The following is a 10,752-nucleotide window of genomic DNA, read 5'->3' as shown; positions in this document are numbered from 1 at the left end:
TCTAAGATCCTGGGGCCAAAGTCTTAGTATTGCAAAGACTGTATGGTTTCTCAGCAGCGTTCAGCAATTACCAAAGACATAGTCCTTTACCACATGCAAAGCGTCTCATGCGTTCTATCATGTGACCAGCCACAGTGCTGTGATAATGATATTAGCAATCTTAGCACCATTATAATACAGGAGACTGAGCTTCAGGAAAGTGAAGTGATTAGGTATTTTGGTCTGGGGCAGTGTTGTCCAGTATGGCAGCCACTCACCACATGTGACTATTGAGTCTCCAAAATGTGGCAAGCGCAGCTGATAAACTGAGCTCATAACTACATCTCCCTTTAGTTAATTAAAATTAAGTTTTAAATAGCCACATGTGACTAGAGACTATCGTATTAGACCGGGCAAGTCTAGAGCTTTAAACAACTTACCCCAAACACAGCTAACAAGCAAGAAAAATCACTTTTTTATTCAATTGTAAGCAAAACTTGATGTTTGGAGATTGTTTCCAAAGTTCTGTGAAGTCAGCCATTTCTGTCTAGTTTAGATCTAAAGGCGAATCTTGCAGGTAAATCTCATGCGCTGGCAACACTGCTCAGGGAAGCTTGTCAAACCATTGGAAGATGATGGTCAATGATAAATGGGTAAAGTTCTTGTCACTTAACATATTCTGGTTTAAAGTAAAGTTTTATGAAAAAAATAGCTTCTTAGATTGACCACACATGGATGATCATGAGAGTAACATAGTCTAGCAAAGGGATTCTGAGCATGGAAGCAGATGAGCTCAAAGGGTTCACATCCTAATCCTATAATTTCTTAGCTGGGTGATCTCAGGTGGGTCACTGACTCATCAAACCTGTTTCCTCTTAAAAAGCAGATTTGCAGAAGTTCATGACTTGGATAATTTTGAAAGCCTGTAGAACAGCACCTGATATACTGCATAAATGTCAACTTCAAGATACATAGTTCAACTTCACTAATAAATGCTATCACCAATGAATGTTAATTGACTAAGATGATATTTTGACTTTCAGAGAAAATACAAGTCGCAATAATATGTAAAGAAATTAGGATAACCTGGACTTTCATCAATGAATCAACTTTGACCATATTTTTATTTTTTGGCAACACTTTCATTTACTTCAATTCCAGCCTGTCTGTAATTCCCACGAATGACCTCTATTTTGATATTAGAGAACTTCGTGATGTTTCATTGCACTGTCTGCTGGTCTTTCTCCCTTGGTTGCTTACACTCACCAGCCCCCTCCTCTAGGACTCGCTCTCTGGCTCTGGGGGCTGTTTCTAGAAGCTGCTCTGCCATCCCCCTCCGCAGCCTCTGTCTCCTGAGGAGCTTCCCTTTGTGCGCAAATAAACCCAATCTGTTTCCACCCTTCCCAGCCACTCCCTCCCTGTCCCTCCAGCAGCCCTGCTTCTTCTGGGACTGAGTTTCTGAAACCAAGGCTTCAGTTACATCTGCTTTTCCTTTCTTTTCCTCCCAGTGTTTCCCTTTATCTATGTTAAAAGGGATTAAAAAAAAAAAAAAAAAAAAAGGTATATTTCACTCTCTGCCTTTTCTCTGCGGCAGAATCAAATGCTTCTCAGAGGAGATGATCACCCGGCCCCCGCCAGTGTTCCTGTCACCAGAGCAGGTCTTAGACATGGTCGCCCAGCAGTCTCATCATAAGCAAAGGGACATCTTATCTTACCCGATTCCTGAGGCTGCCTTCCCGCAGCCTACACATTCCAACAGACGTGGGGCTGCCTGAGGGAAGAGAATGCAATCTCTAGAAACCCACAGGTGGCTTGGTTGTCACAGCTGGTTTTGGCGTCGTGAGCCGTGTGTGTGCTGGAGCCATGACCTGGACCAGGACTGACCTCCCAAAGGCTGGAGACATGTGCGTGGAAAGGACTCGAAAGGTCCATAACCATTCCACTCCTTAAAATTAACAGTTGGGCTCCATCAGCTTGAGAAAAGAAGTGATTCTGTAGTTGTGCTAGAATCTGGGGGTCACTCATTGGACTTTAAAAAGACAGATAACTCTGGGTGGTACAGAGCTCAGAGCAGGCCTGTTCTGGAGAACCGTGACTCCATCAGCCACTAGATGGCACTGTTCTGCTACCGCTGAGTTCACCGCAGGCTCCACGGGTTCTTCCTGCGGTAGAATCACGTTTTAAATCAGCAAACTTCCTGCCAAGAAGCTAAAGATTAATTTAAGGGAAGTCTATAATCAATGGTTTGCTTTTTTGAGGAACGTACTCATGTAACCAAATTAATATCAATTTTCTTGACATTTACATCTGAAATCTTTATTAATAAAAGCAACATCACATAAATTTGGATGTAAGTTACGTTTTTTTTATCAGCATGAAGATGAAGAATGTATCTATGTATCTGAAGGGAGTAGAACAAATTATTGGCTACTTTAGGGAAGTTCACGTTTTGGAAATAAATGTAGTCATGCAGTGTGTGTGTGTTTAAAGGAAGAACAATTTGTAGTAGCACGACCATGGCTTGAGAAAGTGTTTCTCTTACCAATGTTCCAAAGCACCTAGAACCTGGGTACGGGCTGACAACTCCACCTTCCCCTGGCTAGACAGGCCACCTCCTGAGCTGAGCCGGGCATTCTGGACTCCGGCTTCTTCCTTGGCCAAGGCCAACCCAGAGAGGCAATCAGAGAAAAAGCTCTGGGGCAAGGCGGCTGTGTCAGGCCCTCAGCAAGACCCTTAGCTAATTTACATTACTTATCAGAGAGGGCAGAGACCCACTGCCTGGCAAGCCTGGCTGGAAATACTCCCATCCTCACAGCGTGGTTGAACCTTTGTGAACCCTCCCAGCCTCCACAGCGTGGTTGAAGCTGTTGGTGATGTCCTGGGATTCTGGGTCTTTCTCTCAGCCCACGTTTCCACCTGGAACCCAGCCAAGACTGTCGAGGGTCTGCACGGCCCCTGACCGACAGCATCTGATTGGGCTAAGGCACCCTCATTTTGCACCAGAGTAAAGGAGAGCGGCAGCTCTGTGACTGATCACCGCCTCCCACTCTCCCTGTCAGGGCAGCAACGCTGAGCCTGGGAGCAAAGAATCTGGCCTATCCCACTGTCATAGTCAGGGGGATCATGGAGACCCTGGTTCAGAACACACTCGTGTGCACGCTGCGCACACACACACGCACACGCATACACACACACACTTGTTTTCCAAGCACATAGGTCCTCTTCCTTTCCCACGAGCCCTCTGCAGCCTGGGATACAGCACCCACATCTACAATCATCCACACTATTTATCGAGCGTCTGCCCTGAGCCAGGCATCCTTCGTAAGACACTGGGGTACCACACTGATAAAAATGGCCAGGAGTCCCCGTTCTCATAGAAACCTGGTTCTAGTGGAGGAAACAGACAGGGAACAGCTAAGCAAAATAGAGAACACAAACAAATTCCCAAGGAGAGAAGCGTGATTCCAAATCAGAGCAGGTGGGACGACGGGGAGTGTGGGATGGTACACACGCTACCCACACCCCATCTCCACGCGGTGGCAGAGCAGCGCCCGGCTGCGGAGAGAGCAGCTCGGCTCACGCAGGCATCACCAGGTCTGCAGCCCCGCGAGCCCCGCAGCCCGGAGCAGGTGGCGCCTGGCGAGGAAAAGATCCAGCAGAGTGCAGACAGCAGCCGAGGAAGCCGGGCTGTGATTGGACGCCTGAGGGCAAGCACGGCTGTGATTGGACAGCCAGGGAATCTGGTCTGTGATTGGACAGTGGAGGCCAAGCCCCTCTTGGGTCCCCTGCGCCTGGATCAGGGGCACAAAGTGCTGAGCATGCTGGATTTTCTGGCATTTTCCCTATCAGTTCTTTCTGTCTGTACAGACAGAGAAACAGTGACGATGGTAAATTATGTCCATAATCTCCAAAGGTAATTTTGTGCCTTTGCTCCCACAACCACACACAGCCACACAATGTGAGCTTTGTCCCCAGGCGAGAGAAGGCCGTGCTGGGTGGATGCGATCATTCGCAGCCCCTTCGTTCCAGCGGATCTCGCGACACGTGGCTGCTGAGATCTCAGCGAGCGTCCGCGGGTGACACTGAGGCATTCTCCCCGTTTGCTTCCAGCTGCGGTGAGATGACCGCCTCTGTTCAGTGGTCCCTTGAGCAGCCACCGTGCCGCGCTTCTTCCCTCCCAGCGGGCGACAAGGCCTGCGTGTGCAGTGTGGGCTGTCAGCAGCGCCTGCTGGAAACTCTCCACTGTCCTTGGAAAGGTTTTGCTGGAAAGCTCTAGAAGGACAGACTGGAAAGGTGCCAGATATGATGAAGGGAGAACACCTTGTAAAGACAAGCACTGAAAATCATTGCTCAGTGTGGAATAAAAATGCATATCCACATTTTGGATATATGCATATCCATATATACATGAATCTATATGAATATGTATTCATATAAATTCATATATATTCATATAAATAGAGACATGTATGTATGGCATGCATATATACAGAATGTATTATTGTCTGTCTGTGTGTGTGTGTGTATATACATATATATATGGAGAGAGAGATCAAACTCTTCTCTGGACAATAGAACTGCTGGGAGGAAAGGGGCATTTTACTCTTTTATTTCATGCACCTATATACTATTTATGTATTTTTAATAAGAACATCTCATTTAAGAAGAATATGATTTTTAAAGAAAACTATACTTTTATAAAGGAATTGTCACACGTAGAACTCTACAAGGTAAGCTAAGCCCCACCTGCCTTCTGGCCCGCACGTTCTTATGGTTGAGCTGCTTCCCCATGCCGCTCTCCAGAACCTCCACTCTGGTGGTCTATAAAGAAGCTGTGAATGGGAGCTCAGGCACCAGGCGCTGCCACCCGGGACAGCACAGCTGCAGGGAAGCCGATTCCACCACCCGGCCCTGGGCTTGTGACCGAGGCCGACTCTCATCCCTGCCAGCCCCACAGGCCGAGGCAGGCAGCCATCAAGGCACATGTGGGCACTGCAGTGTGACTCCTGGCTTGTCACCCATCATTTAGGTCCCAGCTCGCTTCCCCCCGGCTGGGCAACTCCTTTTGTCCTGACTGGGTTATGATGGGCTGGAAAGAAGCAGACAGTGGGGCTGGGCTCTGGGATGAACCCTGGCGGACGGCTGTGTACATGGCGATCCTGCCTTCAGCAAGTAGTTTCCGAATGCTGCACATTAGACACAGGAAGACATGTGACAAAACCAGCCAGGGCCCCTCCCCTTGGCCTAAACACAGTGGCTCAGGGCCAGCCTGCGTGGCAGGGAGTGTGCCTGGGCACAGTGTCCCAGATGGCCAGCCACCCTCCCTCTGGCAGGTAACCACACACCTACGTGACCACTCAGTCCTGCCCCTCTGCAGTGGTGCCCCCTCCAGGGCCTGAAGGCTCAGACCGCGTGGGAAGAAATGGGAGCTCACACTGGCTCAGCCAAGGAGAAAATCAAGCTGATGATGTGTTTTGAGAACTGGGAGGATTATGACTCATAAGACGAGTAAGAGTTCCGTGTTTACAGCATGGCGCCTCCAGGGGTCTGGGGTTGGGGGGCTGTGTGCACTGTGTCCAGGGCTCCCAAGGTGAGGATCCACGGACATCTGTAGCAGGATCCCCCAGTGTTCTCAAGGAGCCATGATTTGTCCACATGGCCACCTGTGTCAACTGCCCTGAGTCCCAGGCTGTGGGTCTGCACCCTGGACATGGGACCAGGGCCCTTCTCAGGAAAATGGGCTGTGTGTGAGCACCACAGGCAAAACTGTGTTTTTCCAAGGAATCCCCAATTTCCTGTGTCTTTCTTACCCAGTGTGTTCACTTAATGATATGATATTGAATGTTGTATTTCCAGTGGCCCAAAAGCCATCATCGGTACCTACTCAATGGGGCAACATGAGCTCTGTGTGAGAATCTAATGAAAAGAGCTTAGCGGAGAGGAAGGGTGTGCCTGGCCTTCCCTTTCTAGTCCTCTCCCCTGTACCCCACCCCTCCCCAGCCCAGGTGTTCTGAAGCTGTTTCTAAACCACTTTTCCCCCACTGCCTTCACGAGGTGTCTCTTAGTTTTTTAGGAGCTGAGTATCTTGACTTGTTTGCTCTTCAGCTATTAATTAACACTGAGCCAGACAATATCTAGAAGCTCACACAATTGTTACCCTTGTGGTCTGTGAAGAAAAATGTCACATAAAGTTTAAAACATAAATCCATAGAAGAAAGAGTCCACGCCGCAGTAGAGGGGCTGTGGTGCTCACGTATCCATCGGCTTTGTAGATACAGTGAACCTCAAGTTTCTCTTCAAGGAATCAGTATGTCAGTATGTTCAGCTCTCTTATTCTTTAATTCTCTACTTTAAAGCTTAACTTTCTTGTAGTTTCAGTAAACATTTCCACCAGTTCTAATCAGTAGTTCACATCTGTTCCCCCGGCCCCCTGCTCCATCCTGACTCATCCCCGTCACCTGCTCCAGTCACCTGCTTTGACTTCTGCTTACCTGCCCTGACCTGCCCATAACTGTCCTTCCCGCCACCCCAGCTCTACCCCTGCTCCCTTTAAAATAGCTAATCGGAATTAGACTAGACGGTGAGGTCTAACCCTAGCCAACAGGGGAATGACAGAGCAGGAGGGGCAACCTCCATCAGGCATAAGTGCCCCGTCCCCTCCTTGACCAGGTGTGCGCTGGCCATTGTTCCGTCTGTGAGCCACACCCTTCTACAGAAGTAAATGGCCTTGCTGAGGAAATTTGTATTCGAGTGCTACTTCTTTTGCGGCATTGAAAATCCTACTTACAACAGGGTTCTGGTGAAATCTCCCCCATCCCTAGTGTTTTGGAGACGGCCCAAGGCTTGTTTTATGAGACAGCCCTGGGTCCAGCAGTGAGCAGGAGCCAGAGAGCATTTTGCCCTGGGTTTTGCACTTCATTTGCATTCAGCAAGTATTTGTTGGATTTTAGTAGAATTTTAGGAGAACGTACGCACTCTGCCGAAACAAGAGAAAGCCTGACCTTGAGGGTGAAGCTTTGCAGAGGAGACTTCAAGTGCTGGGAGACCCTGATGCTACGAAAACATTTACTGAAGTGCCCACATACCAGAAAGACTCAATTCATCTTTGAAATATCAACAAATTACTGTCTTTTTCATATTTTAAGTGTTATTGATGCAGGGTTTTGGAGATTCTTTCTTGTGACTATAGTCTTTTAACCACTGGGTATTTATAATTTCTTTCTGAACATGATGAAAGGTCTCTGTTACCTTTTATTCATCAGACCAACTATGAAAGAATGAAAATTAAGGTGTGTCTATCTCAAACTTGGCGCGTTCCACAGCTGATTCTAGCTGGCAGGCAAGGCGGGGCAGTGAGGGCGTGAGCATGTTTCAAAGGGAGGCCCAGCGCAGAAATCATCTCTGCAGATGTACCTGCACCCACTTCTTTCCCTGCCGCCTTACCCAACTCACTTTCAGATAACTGTAAACCAAAAATGAAATTGTAAGACCCCCAACTGACTGAAGGGCCCCCTCTTCTCAGCCAAGGGGATTCCTTAGAATCCTAATAATCTCTAGTTCAGGCCATCATGGGAAGGCATGGTCCATGGGCCTCTTCATACCCTCCTTGCTTTGGAATTCAGGAACAACAGGCCAGAATTAACATGAAAACAGAGATCTTAAGCCTGACAAAACACTCTTTGTAGAAATAAGATACCACATTCCAACCAAATTCTACCATGGCATCACATGACAGATAGCAGGCTTTGAAAGAAATCAAAATATTTTACCCCAAAAAAAATTTCTTTTACACATTTTGAAGTGACTCTGTAAAGCTGTCTCTTGAAGGGGAAATTTGCATTTTGTAGAAAATTCTCTTCTTTTTCCAGGACCCCAATGTGATTAGCACAGAGTCTAGCATTTCTTTAAAGGTCTGAACCGGAAACATTTGCTATTTATTGTCTCTAAGGGTGCCACCTATGAGACTTCATCTACATAATAAGAACCTTGGTCTTCACAACCGCTTAGTTGAACCTAGATACTCCTTGCTTTTCTTCTTCTTCTTTTTTCTTTTTTGATTTTGATGAAGTCTCCCCTGTCTCCCAGGCTGTAGGGCAATGGCGCGATCTCAGCTCACTGCAACCTCTGCCTCCCAGGTTCAAGCAATTCTCCTGCCTCAGCCTCAGAAGTAGCTGGGACTACAGGTGCCCACCACTGTGCCCAGCTAATTTTTTGTATCTTTAGTAGAGACGGGGTTTCACCATGTTGGCCAGGCTGGTCTCAAACTGCTGACCTTGTGATCTGCCCACCTGCGCCTCCCAAAGTGATGGGATTACAGACACTGCTTTCTATGGATTCCGGATCTTTACATAATAACTGTTTCAACCAATTATTAATCAGAAAATTTTAGAATTCACCTATGATCTGGAAGCCCCTGCTTCGAGTTCTCTTGCCCCTGAGGACTGAACCAATGCACACCTTACATGCATTGACTGATGTCTTCTGTCTCCCTAAAACATATAAAACCAAGCTGTAGCCCGATCACCTTGGGCACACATTCTCAGGACCTGTGTTCTGGGTCATGGTCCTCATACTTGGCTCAAAAGAAATACCTTCAAATATTTTACAGAGTTTAGCTTTTTTCATCACACGCGGAATCCACATTTCACCTAATATTTGGGACACAAGAAAATCTATAGTCAACCCCACTGTTCCTTGAACATTTGCTACAAAATCTGTTGGTGTTTTTACTCGCAATAATGAACTTATCAACATTTTCAGGTGAACGTGAGCCCCTACTCCAAGAAAACAATGATAAGTCGTAAAATACCCCAACTTATTTTTCCAAACCTCCCACCACCGTTTTCTATTCCAGGAAAGAATCAGCACAAAAAAATCACTCTCCCCCACAGACCTGGGCGGGGCCCCTGTTCCTCCCACGCAGACCTGGGCGGGGCCCCATGCACACTTTCTCTTGACCCCGTCAGGTGTGGGATGACCTCTTGTTTACCTGTGACGAGGCCAGACCCACACACTCTCTGTCTCATGGTTGAGTAGCTGAGAGTAGAGCCTCTAGACCCCCTGGAATGACACAGACACATTGAAAGTGTTTCCTGGTCAGCTGATGGGCTGAGGCATCCCCCAGTTCCACATCACCCTGTCCGAAACTTATCTACCATCCCAGAAAAGTCCAAGACAAGCCACCCTGTGGAGACGGATTCCGGCAGAACGCCTCTCCCTGGTACAATAAAAATTAGTCTGCTAGTGTGTTTGGGTTTTATTTCTGACATCACACACGTATTTCCACATGAATCTTAAGGGAAGACTATGAAGTCTCAGTCCACTTTCTCAGGAAATAAGAAGTCTGTCATCTAATGTCACCGTGAAATGGAGTTTTTTATTCCCTTTTCTTTAATTGGGAAACCAGAATCCTTATCTCCTCTGAAAGGAAATTCAAGGGTGAGCCTGAGAGTCAGCCACACGGGCCGAGCTCCACCCGCAGATGTGGGCACTGCTGCCGGCTGAACCAGCTGGGCCAGCTTCTGAACAGCCCACTGCTTGGCTTGACTTGTGTACATCGGCACCTGTCAGATGAAGAGGCCGCAGTCCACGAGACCAGGAGCCCCGTCACCTTTTTGACAGCCCCTGATCCACGCAGACTTTAGTCACGGAGCCTAAATCTCCCCTCTCACCACACACAGGCTATGTTGTAAAAAGATACACATTTTATGGGAGTTTTGTGGAGCTGCTGGCTCTTGCACACACACTCTCCTCCCCACGTGCATCTAAAGCTCACTTTTCCGAGGGGCCCTTCAGGCCAGGGAGTGAGTATTAGAATCCTGCTCTGTGCTGGGCTCCTGGTTGCCTTTTATCTGCAAGAAATATTCACTTCATCTTTTCCTTGATTCCCATCCATTCTCCGTGCTGGCCAGGGAGGGCATGTATGACCTTCTAGTCTCAGAATAAACAGGCAGCTTGGGAGTAGGAGGAATTGTTAATGATGTGCCCTGAACCTCCTGGAGCTCCTCTTGGTGGGATGACCTCCTGGGGCTCCTCTCCATAGAGTGACCTCCTGGGACTCCTCTTGGTGGGATGACCTCCTGGGGCTCCTCTCCATAGAGTGACCTCCTGGGGCTCCTCTTGGTGGGATGGCCTCCTGGGGCTCCTCTCGATAGAGTGACCTCCTGGGGCTCCTCTTGGTGGGATGACTTCTTTGGGATCCTCTTGGTGGGACATCCTGCTGGGTAATCATGGTTACTTCAGCTTCAGAAGGAACCTCTGAAGAATCGGTTGATTTGCTTGTTTATTTTGCTAAGGGAAACAAGGATGGGTTGGGTTTCCTGTTGAAGGGGATTCTAAATGCTGTGATAGAGATAAATGTGTTCTCCTTTTTGTTACTGACACAGTAAGTTCAAGGTAAAGGCCTGCTGATGGGCGTTTCCAGTATCAACTTTGATCCAACAGTTACCTGCCTGAGTAGTTCTCTATTTCCTTAACAATGGAGCATACCTTTTTACTCCTAATTTCATTCATAAGGTAAAAGTGCCTCAGTTCTCTGTCAGTTCCAAAGCACAATTCTTAGAAAAGGAAGAGGCAGATAGTGATGTGCTTGAGTTGTGTATCCGCCCCAGGCTAATTCACCGGGCATAGGAGGAGTTCAGAGGCCACCAACATGGCCAGGAGGCCCGTCCTTGTGCACGGGGTAGGAACAGTGTGCAGAACACGGCGGCATTGTCTTGGGGCCACTGCAGGGACATCCTCTGCAAATGAACTTGGTAAAAATCCTACCCTCTT

The sequence above is a fragment of the Aotus nancymaae genome, unplaced genomic scaffold, assembly GCF_030222135.1.
Source record: "Aotus nancymaae isolate 86718 unplaced genomic scaffold, 86718_ANA_hifiasm-v0.15.2.pri h1tg000040l, whole genome shotgun sequence".
Classification (NCBI taxonomy): domain Eukaryota; kingdom Metazoa; phylum Chordata; class Mammalia; order Primates; family Aotidae; genus Aotus; species Aotus nancymaae.
Note: the sequence above shows the minus strand (reverse complement) of the source record.